Consider the following 22,405-nt stretch of genomic DNA (forward strand, 5'->3'; position numbering starts at 1 on the left):
AGAACACGCAGTAGGAATAAATCCTGGTCTCACTGCCAGTGGCCCACAATCTGCCCCAGCCATACAACTGTCACCCACATTCGGGGGGTCTAATTTGGGTCCTATGCTGGTTCCCTCACTGTCAGGCCAAAATTGGAAGGCTTCCATTAGCTCAGGAAAGCTGTTTCAGTGGGTATCCCCATCATAATCTTGATCTCTTTGCTCATATTCTCCTCCCTCTCTTCAGCTGGACTTTGGAAGCTAAGTCTAATGCTCCTCTGTGGTTCTCTGCATCTGCTTCCATCAGTTGCTAGATGTAGGTTCTATGATTACATTTAATATAGTCATCAATCTGACTACAGTGCAAGACCAATTCAGGCACCCTTTCCACTACTGCATAGGATCTCCTGGGAATCTCTCTAGTGCTAGGTTTCTTGCTAGCCCCATAACAGCTCTCTCAATCAAGACATCTGTTTACTTGTTTTCCATCTCTGTCCTTCCCCCATCTTGATCATTCCTTTATCTCTAGTTCTTCTCCCCCTTTTATTCCTCCCCTTCCACTTTCCCTTCTTCCCCCAACCCCACACTCCTAATTTTCTCAGGAGATCTTGTCTATTTCCCCTTCCCAGGAGGATCTATATATGTTTCTCTTAGGGTTCTCTTTGTTACTTAGCTTCTCTGGGCTCCTTATCCTTTGCTTTACAGCTAATATTCACCAATGAGTTGGTACATAACATGTCCATCTTTCTGGGTCTGGGTTACCTCACTAAGGATGATTTTTTTCAAGTTCCATCCATTTGCATGCAAATTTCAAGATGTCATTGATTTTTACTGCTGAATAATACTCTATTGTGTAGTGGGAAGTAACCTTCAATGCTTGGGCATAGGAGACCACTTCCTAAATATAACCTCAGTAGCACAGACAGTGAGAGAAACAATAAATAAATCAGACCTCCTGAAATTGAGAAGCTTTTGTAAAGTTAAGGGACACAGTCAATATGTCAAAAAGACAGATCTTCACCAACCCCACATCAGAGAACTGATCTCCAAAATATATAAAGAACTTAAGAAATTAGATATCAAAATATCAAATAATCCAATTTAAAAATAGGGTACAGATCTAAACAGAGAATTCTCAACAGAAGAATTTCAAATTGCTGAAAGACACTTAAGGAAATGTTCATCATCCTCAACCATCAGGGAAATGCAAATCAAAATGACTCTGAGATACTATCTTACAGCAGTCAGAATGGCTAAGACCAAAAACACCAATAATAGCTTATGCTGGACAGGATGTGGAGTAGTGATATGTGTATTGCTGGTGAGAATGCAAACTTGTACAACAACTCTGGACATCAGTATGGTGGTTTCTCAGAAAATTGGGAATCAACCTGCCTCAGGATTCAGCAATACCACACTTGGACATATACCCCAAAATGCTCAACCATACTATAAGGACATTTGTTCCACTATGTTCATAGCAGCATTATTTGCAACAGCCAAAACCTGAAAAGAACCTAGATGCCCCTCAACTGAAGAATGAATAAAGAAAATGAAGAAGGGTTTTTAAGGAGAAACAAAGAGAAGCTCCAGGTCTTCTGGAGAGACTCGAGAAAGAGAGGTGGTGAGCTACTTGCTATTCAGCCTCTCTGAGGAACAGAACGCTACCTCAAACCATGAATCCTGAGTTCTTTAGAGGGACAGAGATTTAGTTAAGTTCCCTTTTTAACTTATAACAAGTCTTGCCTCAAGTAACAGAATTTCCTCAGGCTACTGCCCTCCTAGGCTCACCACTGCTGATAGAAATGGAGATGCAGTTGCTAATTCAGACAGCTGTGGATTAAAAGGAGCAACAATCTTAAAAAGAGGACAACAATTGCAAACAGCAATAACCAGCTAGGAACCTAGCAAGCTGCAGTAAGGGCCAGCCTGGCATAATGTGTACACTGGTACAATACTGCAATGAATATTAAAGAGATAACCAACCATAAGACCTGCTCTATAAGATGGAACTCATACCTGGTACTGTTAACTGAGTTAAGCATCTTCAGCTGGATTGGTTATAGGTTCTGCAAGAGAATCTATTGCTATCATTTTGTTCAATCGAAAAAGTATCCAACACTAAATATTTTCTTTATACTTATAGATTAGTACATTTCTCAACACTCGTCAGAATAGCTTCTTTTTCCAGTTAATGGCAGTTAGTATACAGACTCATAATGCTCAGAGGGCAGAGGATGAGTGACTATGGCATGCTCGACCTCTAAGAAAACTGCCGCATCCCACTCCCTTCCCAAGGGCTCGGGGATCATAGAAGAGGAAGCAGAAAGAGTAGAAGAGCCACAGGTTTCAGAGGAGTGCTACAAAACAGAGTTTTCCAGACGGGATGGAATGTTGCACACATGATTTCACACTGGGTATAGCTGCATGAGCAAGACCAAGATCAAGCCAGTCAAAAATTCTAACATGGATGGAGCAAGACTGGCGAAGTCCTATTCCTAGCTGAAGGCTTCTCAGGAGGAGAAAGTTAGTTTTCTTCTGAGGTGTGACCTCAGATAAGTTGTCAGTGTTCCAACGGTGGCCTTACATAGATGCACATACTGGTATCATTAAGTGGACACAGTGGATTCTTTAAAAGTACTAGAAATTATGAGGAAAACATGGTAGGGTAGTTCGAGGAGAAATTGGCGGAGAGATAGTGGATGGTGAATTTGATCAAAATACGTGTATGAAATTTGCAGAAATAAAAGATGTTCTTAATCTTCAAAACAATATGGAAAGCATACGGTCAGCTAAAGTACATGCTCAGCACTGTGAGGCATATCTGCAATTGCAGCACTCAGGAGGCTGAGGCAGGAGGATCACACGTTCAAGGAAAGTCTGAACTACATAGTTAAGCTACACTGAATCAAACTTCATACTTGGCTTCGTTCCCAGACCAAACAAAACATCAGACAACACAGAATACTCTCAGAGTGTATCTGTGAACTTGATTTCACAGCCAATTCCCTCAAAGTAAGCCATGTATTGTCTTGATCTATGAGACACTGAACACCATTCTTTCCTTTTGTTAGAACTTAAAAGTTGACTTGATAAGTTAGTTAAGTTTACATGACACGACTAAGAAGAAAAACTGAAAATGGAGAGGATGAATAAAAGCTCAGATACAATGGCCAGGCATTATTTTAACTATTTTATTTCAAATGCTTTCTTATTCTAAAATTTTTAATATTATTAAAAATTTAATATTATTAAATTATTAAAATTTAAAATTATTAAAAATTTTAATATTAATTGGGTAGCAAACTTTCTACAGATTCAACTTTCAACCCCATCTCCAGAAAAAGAAAGAAAGAAAGAAAGAAAGAAAGAAAGAAAGAAAGAAAGAAAGAAAGAAAGAAAGAAAGGAAGGAAGGAAGGAAGGAAGGAAGGAAGAAAGAAAGAAAGAAAGAAAGAAAGAAAGAAAGAAAGAAAGAAAGAAAGAAATCAAATAAGGAAGAGGTACTTGGAAAGAGTAGAAAATGAAGTGATACTAGTTTTATATTATTTTGGAGGGAGCTATTTATTTGATAAGTTGAAAAGAATGATGAAGGATAAAAGACTAGGAATCACTGGTGTAGTAAAAGGAGCACCGAAATGATTCGGTGTAAATAATTACATGGAAACTGTATTCATTTAAACACTGCCTGGTCCATAATATCTAGCCTCTTCTTGGATCTTCCTAAGTGGCCTTCTGAAAAGAAGGTACAATAGCAATGACTGAAAGGAGAGCAACCCCGGCTGTGCAGACCAAAGTCCACACTTCTAAGGACGATAGGGTATGAAATAACATCAAAGAGAAAAGCAGAAAACAATCATCTTAGACAAAGCAAAATAATTCCTTAATTTTTGCTCAACAAAATAACAAGCTATCTGATCTAGGTTTAGTCAACTGAAGCCCTTCACAAGCATTCACTACTTTAAGGTGCTCACAATGGCCTTATCATTGCTGTTTGCTAGCACTGGCTGCATTCTTGATCTCGCTGTCTCCAGCAAGAGATGTGTTTAACAGAACACTGAGAAGCAAAGGCCAGATAGATTAAAACAGGTGACATGGTAAACTTCCAGTCCCTGGTTGATCTCCTCACAGGTCACCATAGTTTTTGTCACTAGCAAACAAATGATTCAAACCAATAAAATTTTCTCCTTATTTTCTCCATTGGGAATAAGAAAGAAACTAATAACATGCAAAGGAATATACTTTAGGAAGTCCTGGTTTTAATTATATGGTCAGTAAGAATATTTTTCAGTTTCTATCATAGAAAGTTTGCACTTATGTGTTACAAACACAGAAATATGATCCCATAGTTAATGCAAGTAGTGTCTCTTGCCAGACACAGACATAGCGCTGTCTGTCTTTAAAGTATCATATTAATAAAAAATTTGAAACCAGACATGTTTAAGTCTCTGTCGGTGTCCTGCATTACTTCATCATTAATGGAAATGGCAAAACCCTCAATAAAAATTACTTCCAGAACATGAATGACGATTACACTTTTAAACAAATGTCATATAAAAATAATTTGCTTTAATCAAAGCATGGATTGTTGCTACAATGCCACATTTGTAGTTAACCTTAGGGATTTCTTCATTTAGAGTAGAATGAATTCTAACTAGACATAAGAACATTTCCTGAAAATTAAATCCACATAGTCTAATACATTGCAAATAAAAACAGGTGTGAATGACTTTTATTAGTAATAAATTATGCCAAGATACACTATCCAGCTGTGCACCAGAAATTCAAGAAATCTCAAGATATGTTCAGGTATTAAAGGCTTAAAGATATTCAAATTATGTTTCTTTATGTCTTTTATACCCAATTTAAACCATTTTACTAAAATGCAGACAGAATTTCTAGTTACACATTCTTAATTTCCCAAAAATTGTTATTTACCAAAAATTCTACTCTGTAATGAGTAGTTCAATCAGTCTTTGACATAAGCTATGAATATTTTTCCAAAGCTACTTTCATTTAGGCATAAATTTGTAAATAATAAACAGCAGAGACATGAATCCATTCTTCTATTACAGTGAAGAACCACTAGGGTCATCTAATAAAGTTGATTTCAAACCTCATTTTGCTACTTGAAGAGTAATATAATTGCTATGACCCGAGTGCCTAGGTCCCTCCAAAACTCAGGTTGGAATTTAATCCCCAACTAAATGATGTTAAGAGATGAGGGCTTAAGAGGTGCTTCAACCATGAATGGGTTATCCTGTGAAAGGCTCTAGATGGCTCATGCTCTTTCTTCCCCCCCTCCAGAAGATACAACGTAAGACCTCGTTGGTGTGGGAAGTCCTTCTATATATGTGTTGCTTTTGTTGGTTTATGAATAAAGAAGCTGCTTAGGCATATGACAGGGCAGAATAGAGCAAGGTGGAAATTCCAAGCAGAGCTAGAGGAGAAAAGAAGGCAGAATCAGGAAGATACCATGTAGCTGCTAAAGGAGACAGATGCCAGAACTTTACCCAGAAAGCCACGACCTTGTGGTGATGCACAGAGTAATAGAAATGGGCTAATTCAAGATATAAGAGCTAGTCAATAAGAAGCCTAAGATAACAGGCCAATAGGCAGTGTTTTAATTAATATAGTTTCTGTGGATTATTTCAGGTCTCAGCAGCTGGGAAACAAGCGAGCAGTCTACATTTACACCCCATCCTGGAATTAACAGGTCCTTATCAGATAGCAAACCTGCCTTGAGAATTGTGAAAAACAAACCTGTCCTTTATAACTGAGCCAGTCTGCAACTGTGTGCTAGAGTGGCAAGAAGGAACTAAGACATTCATCATAAGGAAGTGAGTGAGTGTTCCACTAGCTGCTCTGTTTGCTGGGTTGAGGTCTACACACCGCACTGCACTGTGAGTGAAACTCTATTGCTGATCAGAAATGATGTGGTGAGTACACTAGTCCCTCGAGAGCGCCTTAAATTCTCAATGTGAAGAACTCATTTTAGAGAAGTATCAAAGTCACTTCATCATAACTGAATATTTTTAAGTATTTAGATATGCCTATTAATTGAAATGTAAATCGCAAATATTTCACGAAGACCTGTGGTTCCAGCAGTATAGAACATACTACAGGACTCCTGCAAACGAGAAAAGCTAGGTGTGCTTTAGTAGGAGGAGTTATTTTTTTTTAATATTTATTTATTATGTATACAATGTTCTGTCTGTATGTATGCCTGCTGGCCAGAAGAGGGCACCAGACCTCATTACAGATGGTTGTGAGCCACCATGTGGTTGCTGGGAATTGAACTCAGGACCTTTGGAAGAGCAGGCAATGCCCTTAACCTCTGAGCCATATCTCCAGCCCAGTAGGAGGAGTTTTTATAGTTAATACAAAATCGTGTGGCTGCGCTTTCCAGAATGTGAACAAAGTCTGAAAGTGTCAGGCGACAAAGACCAGAAATAAATGAAGCCAGAGAAACAGAATAAACACCAATTAACCTTTATCAAAGAAGATAAGAATAAATATATAGTACATTTACAATCTAGCATGGACCTCCATTTTTTTACTTCTAAAATTAACTCATCTAGAAATACTAGGTGGGCTGGCAATGTTTTAAAAAGAGGAATTTCTCAAAGATTAACAATACCAACTTCTAAAAATGTTATAGTGCCAACAATCAGATAATTTCCCCATATTTGGCAAAATTATGAATTAACTGATATGTAACAATATAAACAGTACAACCTTCATTCCAGAGGATAGATGTGTTCAGCCTTTAAGCTGACCTTCTGAAGTTACAACTAATATGTGTATTCTGCCTTAATCTATGCTATGTGGAGAAATACCCTAACAAAAAATACAAGGAAAAAGAAGCTAAAAAAAATTGACTATAATGCTGGCCAAAATGATCCAATAGTAGTGGTCTATAGAACTCAAGATAGAAAAGGAGTTCACATACATTACAGTTGTCATATGAGATAGGATAGTGCTGCAAGTGAAACCATCTAATGTAGGTGAGCATCAATGTCACTGCTTGTCCTTGTTGAATTATATTGCCTACACTCACAAGCTAATTTATAATTCACAGTAAACATGTGTCCCATGTGAGGGCTTAGTAAAAACATGTGACTGCATTGTAACAGTAAAGTAGAAATGGGAAATGAAGCATTATTATCATTGCTATACAAGTTTTCTAATTAAAATTTCAGCTAATCTAATTGTGTTTCAGAAATAAATGAAAGCTGTAAAAATTAAAGATTTTAAAACAAGGTTATAAATAGGAGGAGGATTGCTGTGGATCTACAGCAAGTCACAGGATGTTTTTAATTGACTAAAATGCAATGTTTGTGAAAATCTCCCATCGTGAAGAAATTAAGGATAGAAGTAACTTTATTTAATCTAGTAAATTCCAATGTATATTATAGTCATTTCAGTTTTTAATTCAATAACAAAAAAGTGTCTTTAACATAACAACATTTTATACAAATGGAAATACATGTTGTGTGATAATGAGATTTTGTACACTTTATGCAAAGCAAGTGAAATGTAGACACAAAGAGAAATAGCAAACTGAAGATGGGAGAGGAGGGTGAATATCTCTTTTAAAGAACACAATGTCATATGTCATGGCATGTTTGAAATTAACCCAAAGTACAAAGAAGTGGTGACTTTTTGTCCACAGTGTACAATCCACTTAACAAGGGTTTCTTTTTCAGTTTATTTCTGAATGGACTGAGCAGTTCAGCAGAGTACAGAGCTACTGAATTCCATTTGGAAGACTAGAATAAAACCAAATGGTGAGCAGGCTGGGGAAACATGTAGAGCCCCATGCAAATTAGAAATGCAGGGTCCTTTGATTAAAAAAAATTACTGAGAAGTTCAGAATTAATAGTAATTAGTATTAATCCAGTGTGGGGCACTTCTGTACAAGAATCTGGAGCAACTGCACAGGGCATGTTGCCCAGAACCCAGTTCCAATGATAAATTTGTGAGAACATATGTTAAGGATCAGACTACAATCCTGTCAAAAGTTGTGGGCATTTCAGAGCGGTTACTGTGCGACTATTGATTGCCAGGTGGTGACTGAAACTGTTAAAACACTAGGCCACAGGTGTTTGTTTGTTTATTAAACCACATAATAAAAACCCTGTTAATATCTGAGAGCAGGTGCTTAATCTATGCTAGGAAGATCATCTTTCTAGCAGCAGATAAAGTTAGCTGATAAACTTTCACTCTGACGCCTCAAGTCTCCTTCTTTGTGAAACATAATGCATCTTCTTGAGTTAAGGACCATTCCAGAATTTTCTTTCCTCCTCAGACAGTATTTTATTGAACTTTATGGAAGCTGTGTGCTAATTTAACACTCCTGCTAACTGTGAAGATTTTTCCTCTGACAGACCTAAATAGAGATGTATTACAAATATATACTTACTTACAAATTTTGACTCAACAGCTTGTCTAAGGTTATATGTCATATAAGATATTACATAGAAAACATTTCACTACAAAATAGAGGTTCAATTAAAGAATATGATTCTCAAAGTCATATTTTCTACTCTCACACTGAAACATTCTTGAAGTTAATTACTGATATCATTTGTGTTTAGAAGTGTATATAAGTGCAAAGTGTTTGTCTAAGCCCCAGGCACACTATAATTGTCTCAGAAGAGAAAGATAAAACTAATTTTCTCCCTGTCTCTTGTTGCTCAGCACTTAATTCCCTGTATTTTAATCAGAAAATTCAGCATCTTCATGGAACAGGGCATCCCAAAGAAACTTAATGCCCAGCAAATAATGATAGCCATTATAATACCTGATTTGTCACTTGATGGTAAGAAAAGAATCTCATTGCTACCCTTGATTGTTACAGTAAGGTCACAAAGCCCTGTTGTTAAGCATGCCCCTCATAAGAGAAATCGCATCTTATTTGACCCTTTGAAGAATTACAGTTTAGTTTCAATAGCACTGTATTTGAATGCATTTATGTTTGGGCATGTAAATTACCTAAAATAGGCTCTTTTTCTTGCCCTGAATTTGTGATTTTATGCTTTAGCCTAGTAGAAGATGAAAAGATTGCTCCATTTTATAAACTTCTTAATTCTAAACTTCAAGACTGCATTCTGTAGTTTTCTATGCAAAATGTCAGAATGTCATCCATTCCCTTGGCCTTTCTGGATCAGAGATTTTTTATTTATCTTCCATAAAAATTTTAATCCCTTGTATTTACTTGAGGTTAGCACATGCATACATGTGTGTGTGCTCGCATGGGTGTTTTTTCTGTGTATGTCTCTAAATTTTTTCATAAAACCTTAACCTACTAGAAGTCCACTCAGTGAAAAATTGAACAGAGGTAGAAGATGGAAAATCATGTGCTTTAGTAGAAAATGGGAAAGTCATTATTTTATTAATTATCTATCCATAAGCCTCAATCAAGAATGAGAAGAGCCGGGCGGTGGTGGTGCACGCCTTTAATCCCAGCACTCGGGAGGCAGAGGCAGGCGGATCTCTGTGAGTTCGAGACCAGCCTGGTCTACAAGAACTAGTTCCAGGAAAGGCTCCAAAACCACAGAGAAACCATGTCTCGAAAAACCAAAAAAAAAAAAAAAAAAAAAAAACAAAAAAAAAAAAGAATGAGAATATTAAGTACATGACTATAAATATCTATGACTCTTATTCCTACTAATTGTTATCAAGGATTTTTAGCCTCTGAACACGTTTCTCAAAATCTCCAAATCCATTTGGCATTAACTAAGTCCTTTCTCTTTTTCTATGCCTCACCATATAGTCAGGTAGTCTTTCTGGGGAGAGAAAAAGCTGATTTAACGGAAGTTATATTGTAGATATTCCAGCTGAGACTGGAAACCCCAAAATAACTTTTTCATGAAGTTTTTCCACGAAAGATGAGAACAACAATTATTTGTAGATGGAAGGATATATATTTAGAAAACAGCTAAGAATTATGAAAATAAACATTAATAAATAATAACGTGCCAGTAACATGTTTCCCTCTAGGGTCATGACTGCACTGGCCCTGGGTAGTTGGCTAGGTTTCCGGCACCAGGTATTTTCCCTCTTGTTCTGTGGGTAGTAAATAGAGAGCTACTGGTCATCACCAGAGTGCAAGTACTACTGTTTTGTCCCTTGGATTGTTCTGCCATGGTTTTTGTTATTGTGGAGATTCATAGCATCATAGCTGGGTAAACTGTATCTTTCTTCACTTTCTTTGGAAGCTTGCACGGTGCCTCCTGGTACCACTAACACCAGTGCTCAGGGAGGAGGCTTTCAGTTCAAATCTAGTTCAGGTACTTTGGGTCTCATGTCCAAAGTGCATGGTGTCTTCAACAACCAATACTTAGCTTCAACCTCTGGAAGGCAAAGAACACAGCAATAGATTCCATTTTGGAGAACGTCTATTGAATTCTCTTGAGCAACAACTTGGAAGAGGATTTCTTTACTTGTTTTGGTGTTTTTTTGATGATGGCTCTTGGTAAGAAAATTGTCAGCCCGAATGGGATAACATCATTTTAACTATGTGTGTAAGCATCATATGACTGGGCATGTCTTTTTTTATGTGCTCTTCTGTAACCTGTTTCTCTTCTTCAGTGAAGTATCTGTTGAGGTCCTAAACAATTTTGGGGGCTATCCCATACATGACTGACAAAGTGACACTAAAAGCCACCAAGGGAATCATCAATATTATAAGAGAGAAAAGCGTGGCAAGGATGCATAATTCCAGCAGCATTCTCAGATGTCCTGATGTCCACTGCTTCTTGCCAAGTGAGAAACCATCTCCATGGGCTTTGCCTCACAGAGGTTGGACAAACATTCACATGCTGATGAAAAAACTAGGCCATGTGACTCCCAACGTTAGTTTTTACATAGATCCATGCAATGTTCATAAGAAATAACACATGTTGTAAGCTCATATTTTCCTTTCCAAGAACTCGGCCAGTGAAAGAGCAACTTAGCACTAACTCTGACCATCAGCCTCTGCTCCTGCCTATGTTGCTACTACTACAACTTACTCAGCTCATTTTTCCTTCAATATACTATTAGTAAATTAGTTTCCCACTATAGTGGTGCAATCTTTCCTCTATGTTTCATGCTTATGAGCATACTTATTTCTTTAAAATGTGTTTTCAGCATCACCTTCTCTATGATTTTATGATGCTTTCACCAGCCCCCTTAACAAGGGCAAATCTGTTAGCCTCTAAATGTGTCACATTTTCTTGTTAATTTAACATTTTCTTGTTGAAATGTGCAGATTACATCTCGCTTCATGTTAGGTAAATATTTGGCAATAAGGAAATTATAAGGAAAGGTTCAGGAAACATAAAAAAATCAATTAAAATAAATGTCTTAAAAATCCATAAATAAAACTAGAACATAATATCATGCAGTAGGTATTTTATAGGCCACATGATTGTTCTCATATTTTTCTCATGATTTCACATATATACCAAAAGCCAACTAAACACTTAGGTTTCTATACATTTCCTATTGTTGCTCCATATACAGATCTCCACCTCTGTGGCCTTTGATTACCACCATTCTGCCCCAGCTATAGCAGAATATTTAGGTCTTCTTTGGTTCTTTGCCCAGTTATAAAAAGACTTCTACTGCCATAAGATCTAGAAACGGTCTGTTTGCTGAAATCTGGACCCCTGGGGTAAGCCTTCTGTCTACTCTTTTAGCATTTCTGCTAGAAAAGACCAAATTTCTCAATTGGATACTCCCTAAGAGCCTTGTGAGAGTAGGGGCTACAACTCTTTGTCAAACTAACAATTGATCGGAGCCAATCAATAGAAGTCCTTCAATCTTCTATTACTCTCCCCTTAGGGGTTCTACCTTGCTGCTATTTGGGGTGCCTGTGTAAAGACACTGATTATCTCTTCACATGATTAAAAATAATCACTAAGAAAAAGAAAATATCACATATATCATCTCCATTGAATTTAATAGGAAAGCAGATTCAAGTAGTTCAATACTTTGAGTCAGTCATCCAATAGTTTGGGTAGCTATGTTGTGAGGGTAGGATTTAGTAATTGTTTACGAACACAAGGAAACCTTCAGCCGTCCATGACTCTTCAAAGTGATCACTTGCTCCCCTGATTTATTTACTTGTAAAAGTTTTTATTGATTCTTATAAAGTGAAATTTGCTTTTCTATATGGGATAGAATTTCTCAGTGCAGAAAGGAATACATTGGCTACAAAGTTTTACTAGCCACATTGTTTTAGAGTTTGAGATAGAGTTTCCAATTATAATAGCTTTGTTATTTTAAAAATATACAGTACAACTAACATCACAAAATTTTAAATAGAAATTTATGTTTTATGATTTATAATTCATAACAATTATTACTGACTCAGAGAACACATATGCTATATTACATTGCTCAGAATGAACCTTAACTCTAACCTTATTTCTCTGTTCTTTTAATGGTTTCTCTTCAATGTTCTTTTCTCAAAGATGGTATCAATCCCTAATCATTGCTTTGTATCATACATAGAAAGCTACATTTGACTCAAATAAAAAAAGCTATAGTGATTTATTAGAGGAGTGAGAAGACAAATTTTTCATACTTTATGCCCAATACTTGATGAGTTTATCACATTCTACAGACACTTAGAAGAATCATGTACTTGTTTTCATTAAATAATCAGCACAATATCTATGTTTCTAGTTCATACATCAATTGATCCTCCCCTCCCCCATTTATTTCTCCAACCAAGCTTTGACCTCTGTGATGGCAAAGGCCTTGTCTCTTGTTAACAGCCATTTCCGAAATACAATTCAATGAAGCTATATGGAGTGTATGTAGGGGAAAAAGCATTCAAAGAATGGATGAATTGATTTAATGCATCAGCAAGTTGAGGGAAAATTAAGTAAATATTTTACTTATATGATGTGAAATACCAATTTTATAATGGAAGACAGATTAAATTTACTATTTTATAGTAAACATGCAGGAATGGTAACTCAAAAGAACTAGCAGGCATAATAAAGAAAACAATGACCATGAAAATTGGTTCTTAATTCTTTATCATTTAAAGAGAAAGTATTCTTTCTGATTGTATTACAGTTATTCATAACAAAATTATTTTTCTGATTATATAATTAACACATGATTTTATAAACATTTGTTTTTTAGTCCTCAAAGGAAATAGAAAATATATCAAACATAAAGGAAAAGAGTTGATGTTTTATGAAGAAGCACAATGAGCTCCACAAAACACTAACATATTTCTTTAACAATCAATAATGATATGTCAACACAGGAGGTCCACTTATCTGGATTTCCCCCAGCCCCCACTTACCCCTCACTGCCTGTGGTGGGTTTAAGAGCTGGATTGAGGTCATGATAACAGGAGCACTGTCTCTGACTCTCCCCAGCTGCAGCAATAGGAGAGCGGCCCCTGCACCTTCTTGACTGGGCAGCACAGTAGAGCTGACCCTAGTGGTATAGGTGAAACTGAGCCAGCTGAGAGCGTGAAAACAGGAAAAAACCGCCCCGCCCCTTGCTTCTTGCTGTATAGGGTGAACTGGGGAGCTGACCCTGGTGGTGAAGACTGGGAAGAGTTGGCAAACCCTGCAACCACCCAGGCTCAGAACCAGGGCTATAAGTTGGTTCATCCCAGCGTCCACCCCATCTATGATCTGCTGGTGCACATGAAGGGGCTGGTCCTGCAGATTCAAAGCTGCAGGATCTCCATGGTACAGGACCACAGCAGGATTTCCAAGAAGAGACCTGGGAGGGCCCATTGTAGACAGTGTAGCAGAAACAAGAAGCCTTGAACCAGATCAATGACTCTGCAAAAAGCACTTGGGAGTAAAGATAGATGAACTGAAGTTGTTACTATGTCACTCACTGTCTCACACTAAAGCTCCCATGTCAAAGTTTTTCTTTTTCTCTTTTTCCCCTCTTTTTCTTTTCTATTAAATTTTATTTCATTTGGGGGAGAGATTGCAAGGGCAAACAGCTGATATAAAGGGACAGGGAGATAAATGGGATTGAGATGCATCATGTGAAAACCACAAAGAATAAACAAAAAGTTAAAAAAAAATAAAAAGCTGAACACAGTGGGGAGACAAGAACAGGGGAGTCCGTAGAACCCATTGGCCGGTCAGTCTAATTGAATGCATGAGCTGATTTACTGAAAGATCCCATCTCAGAACAAAATTGTTTAAAGGTGGAAAGCTTGTAGAGAAAGATACCTGACTTTCGGCCATTTTCCCGCACCGCCACCATGGTGCGCATGACCGTCCTGGCCGATGCTCTCAAAAGCATCAACAATGCAGAGAAGAGAGGCAAACGCCAGGTCCTCATCAGGCCCTGCTCCAAAGTCATCGTTCGGTTCCTAACCATGATGATGAAGCAAGGTTACATCGGTGAATTTGAAATCATTGATGACCACAGAGCTGGGAAGATAGTCGTGAACCTCACAGGCAGGTTGAACAAGTGTGGAGTGATAAGCCCTAGATTTGATGTGCAACTCAAAGACCTAGAAAAATGGCAGAACAATCTGCTCCCGTCCGTCAGTTTGATTTCATTGTACTGACCACCTCAGCTGGCATCATGGACCATGAAGAGGCAAGACAAAAGCACACAGGAGGGAAAATCCTGGGATTCTTTTTCTAGAGATGTAAAACATAAATAAAGAGCCTTTATGGACAAAAAAAAAAAAAGAAAGATACCTGACATTGATCTTAGGGCTACACATTCATGCACATACATGTGTACTGACATTCACATGTGCACATACCTATCCTAGCAAGTATGTACACTACACCACACACACGGGAAGAGCATTCCAAAGACTAAAATATTGAACTGTTTAATCAAAGCATATTATAATATTAATAAAAAATTTAATGTTTGCTTAAACTGTGACTATCCTATACTGCACCTGCTAGAGATGCTATAGAATTAGAGACAAGAATACTCCTGCTACAGCCTCTATAGCATCATTTTGTACAAACATGTGCTCTGTACCATACAAGCCTAAGTGAGGGGACAAAAAGCAACATTTTGTTGAGTGTAAATTGCAGTTTGGCCTGGAGAATCAGCATGTTTCCACAGTGAAAGTAACAACATCTTCCATTTGGCCTTTCATCTTTACTTACTATTCAAGTTGTCTGATTATATTTTAAGGGTTATTCCTGTTTAATCCATTCCAAATCTGCCACATCCTTATGTTGGGAAGTAAAAATGATAGCTAGATGATACCACTAGAAAAGATTAAACAGTAATGAAAAAAGAAAAACAATTGATTAAAACCCGCCACCACCCACCCACAGAACCCTTCTGTACTGCATCCAATCTCTGCCCAGAGATATCACTCACATTCTTATCCAGGGTCTGTCTCTGGTGCATCTCCCTAACCCTTTCTTACCCACACCTTCTCCCCAACCTACCCGATCTAACCCAGATTGCATATCCAAAGGCGCAGTCTAGGTTAGCCATAACTGCCTGTGCCACAACCTACTTTTAGGAATTCTCCACAACCAGCTCTTCCTGCCACCACCCATAGATTCCTGTTGTTCCATATCCAACCTTTCTGCCAGACCATATTTTCCATATCTTTCTCCAGGAACAAACTTGGTGAGCTCCTGGACTTGCCCCATTCACATACACTCCCACAGACCTAATTATGCCCACATCCCAGTCTACTATGGCCATCCCTGTTTTCATGGCAAACAATATCTAGGCCCCTCCAAGAACCCTCCCTACCTATTCCCTAATGCATAAGCCACCAGCATGGCACATCTAACTATTCTACCCAGCCATATCTACACCCACTCTCCAGACAGAGACTAAGAAGTATATCCTGTATACCAGCCTAGTTCCCTCTGTGATCAGACTTCAATCCAGGCAAGTAATTTCCAATATCTAGGCCCAACCTGCCTACAGATTCTCTCTCCTGTTCAAACCTAGTCTACTCAATTCAGGCTTTGAACTAACAATAGAGTCTACATGCCCATATCTTATTGCAAAATACAAACAATGTAAAAGATTGACCCAATATGTTCCTGCCACAACCTACCAGTCATCTAGAAATGTTTGCCTTCATCTGTGTGAACTCCAGAACATAGAATTTAAAAGAATAACCACAAACTTCATCAAAGAACTCAAGGAATTTAATGAACACACACACCAGTTCAATAAAATTTAGGAAAATAAACACTTGAATGATGCTCAAGAAAACAAGACCAAATGGCTGATAAGAATGACAAAGAAAACCAATGCCATGAGAATGAAACACTGAACAGGGGGATTTAAGGTGAAATGGCAATGGAATTAAAAAAATCTCAATGAGAGAAATCAGAGAAAAGTCTTATGAGTAGAATGAATCAGGGGTAAGGTAGAATATCAGGACTCAAAGATAAGGTAGAGGATTTAGAACAAATAACCAAGGAATATGAAAAGTAATGCACATACACACATATATATACACGTACACAAAAGGAACTTACAGGAAATATGGGACAACAAGAGAAAATCAGATCTTCAGACTGCAAGTATAGATGAGAAAGAGGGGACCCAAATCAATGATACAAACCAGGTCTTCAACAATATCATAGAAGAAAACTTCTGCCAACTAAAGAAGAAAATATCCATACTGGTCCAAGAAGCACAGTAAACACCAAATAGACAAGATCAGAAAAGAAAATTCTCACACTATGTGGTGATTTGAAAGAAAATGGCCCTCAAAGGCAGTAGTACTTTTAGGGGGTATGGTTTTTTTTTGTGGTTGTTGTTGTTTTTTTGTTTTTGTTTTGTTTTTTTTTTTTTGGAGTAGATGTGGCCTTGTTGGAGGAATTGTGTCACTGTAGGGATGGGCTTTGAGGCTGCCTATGCCCAAACTACTCCCAGGGCGACAGTCCATTTCCTATTGCTTTCTGATCAAGATGTAGCTACCAAGCTTCCCACCATGATGATAATGGACTTAACCTTTGAACTGTAAGACCCCACTTCAATTAAATGTTTTTCTTTATAAGAATTGCTGTGAAATAAATAAATAAATAATTTTAAAAAAAAGAATTGCTGTGGTCATAGTGTCTTTTCACAGCAGCAGAAATCCTAAGACACAACATATAGTTAAAACATTAAGTATATAACAAAGAAAGGGTATTAAAAGATATAAGAGAGAGAAAGAGAAGAAATACAACTCATATATAAAGGAAAACCCATCAGAATTACAGGTGGTTTCTCAGGGAAAACTGTGAAAGCAGTAGAACATGAAGCAATGCATTCCAAGTTCAAAAAGACTGTGACAGCCTAATAAAATCAGCAAAATTATCCATCATAAGTATCCATCATAATTGAAGGATAAAAAGAAAAACAAGGAAACAAACAAACTGTCCCACAATGTAAATAGCTTAAAACAATTTATATAACAGAAAAAATATAAGAATTGATATTTGAGGCTAAAGAGAGAAATGAACAAAAAGAAAGTCTGTGAAAAAATGAGAAGCCATAATTATTAAAATACAAAGTATCAATGAGAAACACACCTCAACCTCAAAGACAGACATTGCCTTAGAGTAAAAGGCTGGGGAAAATATTTCCAATCAAATGGACCTAAAAAAAATGCTGGTGCTGACTTCCTTGCTCATGTTCTCCCTCCTTCTGCTCCTCATTTGGACCTTGGGAGCTCAGTCTGGTGCTCCAATATGGGCTCTGTCTCTATCTCCATCCATCACCAGATGAAGGTTCTATGGTGATATGCAAGATACTCATCAGTATGGCAATAAGATAGGGCCATTTCAGGCTCCCTCTCATCAGCTGCCCAAGGAACTAGCTAGGGACATCTCCTTGGACACCTGGGAATCTCTCTAGAGTCAAGTCTCTTGCCAAGCCTAAAATGGCTCCCTTAATTAAGATATATACTTCCTTGCTCCCTTATCTACCCTTCCACCATCCCAACCCTCCCATTCTCCCAAGCTCTCCCCATCCTCCCCTTCTCACTTTTCTCTCCCCATATCCCCTTACTTCCACCCCACCCCCACTCCCAAGTTCCCAATTTTTGCCTGGCCATCTTGTCTACTTCCAATATCCAGGAGGATAACTATATGTTTTTCTTTGGGGAAGTCAGGACCGCGAGGGGTGCACCCAACCACTGAGACGTTGGGGCTGATCTAATGGGAGCTCACCAAGGCCAGCTGAACTAGGACTGATGGAGCATTTGATGAAACTGGACTCCCTGAACATGGCGGACAATGAGTGCTGACTGAGAAGCCAAGGACAATGGCACTGGCTTTTGATCCTACTGCATGTACTGGCTTTGTGGGAGCCTAGTCTGTTTGGATACTCAACCTTCTTAGACCTGGATGGAGCGGGGAGGACCTTGGACTTCCCACAGGGCAGGGAAACCTGACTGCTCTTTGGACTGGAGAGGGAGGGGGAAGGGAAATGGGGGGATGGGGGAGGGAAATGAGAGGAGGGGAGGAGGTGGAAATTTTTAAAAATAATAATAATAATAACAATAATAATAATATTCTGGTGTAGTTATCCTAATATCTAACAAAATAGACTTCAATCTAAAATCAATCAAAAGTGACAAAGAAGGACATTTCATATTAGTCACAGGAAAAATCCATCATGAGGAAATCTCAATACTGAACATCTTTGCCCCAAACACAAGGGCAGCCTCATATGTAAAAGAAATAATACAAAAGCTTAAATCATACATTAAACTACACATTCTAATAGTAGAAGATTTCAATACCCTACTCTCACCACTGGACCAGTCAGTCAGACAAAAATTAACAGAGAAATAAGGGAACTAACAGATGTTATGACTCAAATGGACTTAACAGATATCTATAGAATATTCCATCCAAAGATAAAAGAATATATCTTCTTCTCAGCACCTCATGGAAACTTCTCAAAAATTGACACATATTCAGTAACAAAACAAACCTCAATAGATAAAAAAAAGATTGAAATAAGCCCATGTTTCTTATCAGATCACCATAGAGTAAAACTAGAATTAAACAGCAACACTAATTCCAGAAAGCCCACAAACACAGGGAAAATAAACAATGCTCAACTGAATCATCAGTGGGTCAAGGAAGAAATAAAAGACTTCCTAAAATTCAATAAAAAATGACCACACAACATACCCAAATTTATGGAACACAATGAAAGCAGTGTTAAGAGAAAAGTTTATAGCCCTAAACTCCTACATAAAGAAGCTGTTGTTGTTACAACCACTATTGTGCAGAGGAAAGAATACAAACCATGTTGTTCAAATTATATTAGTTGAACTATACCAATTTCAAAGGAAATTATGGGATTCCTAGGGGATCATTAAAAGAAAAGTGATTGTTCACAATTTTTATTAATATTGGTTTTATTTAATATATTGTTTAGGTTTTTCTTAAATACCAATATTAACATTATAATTATGAATATGTAGTAAGTTATACATGTACAAAAATTTCCAATAATAACCAGAATGATTCATTTGTTAAATAAAAATGCCCCCACAGACATGGCGACAAGCCATCATGAGAGGCAATTCCTCAATGGATGTTCACTCTTCCCATCTGACAGTGGCTTGTACCAAGTTGATCAGCACACCATGAGACTTATGAAATCAGGGAGTGTTGTCTGAACTGATCATTGTCTAGCGGCTAGACCCTAGTGTCTAGTGGATACTCAATAAATATTTAAGAAGATATAAAAAGAAACCAAAGGAAAGGAAACAAAAGTTAGCACAATGTATGCATGTGTCCTAACCAAAACAAAGAAAGAAAACCCCAATAACAGTGTATTTAAAAAAAACAGGAGATATCAATAACTTGTATTAAAAAACAGGAGATATATAGTGCTGGAACAGAATATAGGATATAACCCAAGTTTATTTTTAATGATTATGTAAAAAAGTTCCCCAGCTGGTTTGATAAGAAACCTATCTGACAGAAGAAACTGAGATATTCAATGCAGGCTTCCAAGCTTTCTGAAATGTTCAATTTTGGAAAGAACATGGATAGCCGGGCAGTGGTGGCGCACGCCTTTAATCCCAGCACTTGTGAGGCAGAGGCAGGTAAATCTCTGTGAGTTCGAGACCAGCCTGGTCTACAAGAGCGAGTTCCAGGACAGGCTCCAAAGCCACAGAGAAACCCTGTCTCGAAAAACCAAAAAAAAAAAAAAAAAAAAAAAAAAAAAAAAAAACCATGGATACATAGACAGGATAATTTAGGCTTGTCAGGACTACCATCTGAAAACAAAGCACAACTTTGAAGTAAAATATCATACTTTATAGAACATTGTATTATATCCATAGTTAAAGTAAGTGCCAGGTTTTTTTAATTGGGCTGATGTTTCTTCAAATACATAGCCATTTAGAAAGAAAAAAGTTCAAAGTGTAATGATGTTGCTCAAACACTCTTACTTTATCCTTCATTAATTTGACTAAAATATCCTTGAACTAATTCATCTTTAAGCCTATAACATTAGATAGCATTTTATATCAAGAGTAGTTTCTTAAGTTTGGAAGAATTATTCCAGACAAATAAGTTAGTATTATACACACTTTCCTGCATTTAAAGCAGGTCCTTGCTAAATTACCTTGGGTGACTTCAGATCACAAACCTCCCAACATGATCTCCTGAGCAGCTGCAATCAGATCATTGTACCCAACCTGCTTCATGGTCTCTTATTTTTAGGGGAGTGGTACCTAAGAGTTAGATTTTAGAACTGAAAATCTTATATTTTAAGTTGTTGACAAATATGTAAAGACTCCAAATTTGAAGTCATATATGAATTATATTTGTTCAATACTGTTTGCTAAAATGTCATCTATTGCCGGGCAGTGGTAGTGCACGCCTTTAATCCCAGCACACGGGAGGCAGAGGCAGGTGGATCTCTGTGAGTTTGAGACCAGTTTGGTCTACAAGAGCTAGTTCCTGGACAGGCACCAAAGCTACACAGAAAAACCCTGTTTCAGTAAATCAAAACAAACAAACAAAAACAACCAAACAAACAAATAAATAAAATATTATCTATCTTATAACTCACATGCATTAATTACATGATTATGGAGTTCATAGAGAAATATGCCAATTTTCTTATGAATGTTGTGGTATGAATGTGAACTGTCCCTCATAGTTATATCCATGTGACTGAATACATGGTTTTCGGATGGTGGTGTTGTTTTAGAAGGTTATGAAACTTTTAGGAGGTGGATGGAGTCTTGCTGGAGGAAATGAGTCACTGTGCTAAGTCTCTAGGCTTTATAGGACAGCCCTACTTCCTGCTTTTGTCTGCTTCCTCACTGGAGATGTAACGTGATCAGGTGGCCCTCTGCTCCTGTTGTCATGCCTTCTCTGCCTGGAGCCATGTCTCCTCCACCATAATGGAATGATGCCCTCAGATGATAAGGCAGTGTAGGGTTTTCATCCCTTAAATAGCTTTCTGTCTGGTATTTTGTTACAGAAACAAGAAAAATAGCTAATAAAATGGATGAACGAGTAACAGTAAGCTGTGGTAAACATAATTTATAAGATTCATAAGTCATAGACGAGGTGGTGATGCACAGCTTTAAGCCCAACACTCGGGAGGCAGAAGCAGGCAGATACCTGAATTCAAGACCAGCCTGGTCTAAAGCACAAGTTCCATGACTAGTAGGACTATACAAGAAATGCTGTCCCTAAAAACAAAAATGAACAAATCATTAAAAATCACATACAAATATTAAGTTTCTAGGATAGTAACCCCCAAATACATAGTTAAATAAGTAATGTCTTGAATTGTGTTGTTCTTAGGAAACAGAAAGAGAGAAACTCGGGGTCAATGAAAAGAGGGTGTTGAGCTTGCAGAGCTGCTGGAACAAACAATTGCTCCTATGTTCTCATGAGTTTTAACGTTTGATTTTAAATAATTTTTATTTAATTAATTAGAAAATACATTTATAATGAAGAATTTAGTGTCATTTCAGTAATGTTAAGTATATTCAAATTGTTTTTTCTTTTTCCTTTTACTTAACTTTTATTGATTCTTTGTGGATTTCTCAACATGCATCCTGACCCCATTTATCTCCCCATCCCCCTCACGTGAAACCTCCCTACTGAAACAAAACAATATTTAAAAGAAAAGTCAAAAAAACAAAGAAAACAATCAAACAATTGAGAGGGAGGGAGGGAGGGAGGGAGGGAGGGAGGGAGGGAGGGAGGGAGGGAGGGAGGGAGGGAGGGAGGAAAAGGTCGGAGACAGACAGACTCAGACAGACAGACAGACAGACAGACAGAGAAGAATCTCATCATGGAAACTACAGTGTGGCCTGCTGAATCAGGGCTAGGGAGATGGCTCAGCCACTAAAGGCTAAGCTCACAAAATTGTTTTTGTAGCAATCTCCAAACCATTTTCATTTTGTAAAATTGAAACTCTATACTCATTAAAACCTCATTTCTACTTCTTGCCCATGGC

At 37.6% G+C, this 22,405-nt stretch overlaps 1 pseudogene; it reads left to right on the plus strand.

Moving 5' to 3' along the window:
* The first annotated feature begins 14,219 nt into the window (after positions 1 to 14,219).
* Positions 14,220 to 14,611, plus strand: LOC130873434 (40S ribosomal protein S15a-like; annotated as a pseudogene).
* Positions 14,612 to 22,405: the final 7,794 nt, after the last annotated feature.

Source organism: Chionomys nivalis, chromosome 4 (genome assembly GCF_950005125.1).
Source record: "Chionomys nivalis chromosome 4, mChiNiv1.1, whole genome shotgun sequence".
NCBI lineage: Eukaryota > Metazoa > Chordata > Mammalia > Rodentia > Cricetidae > Chionomys > Chionomys nivalis.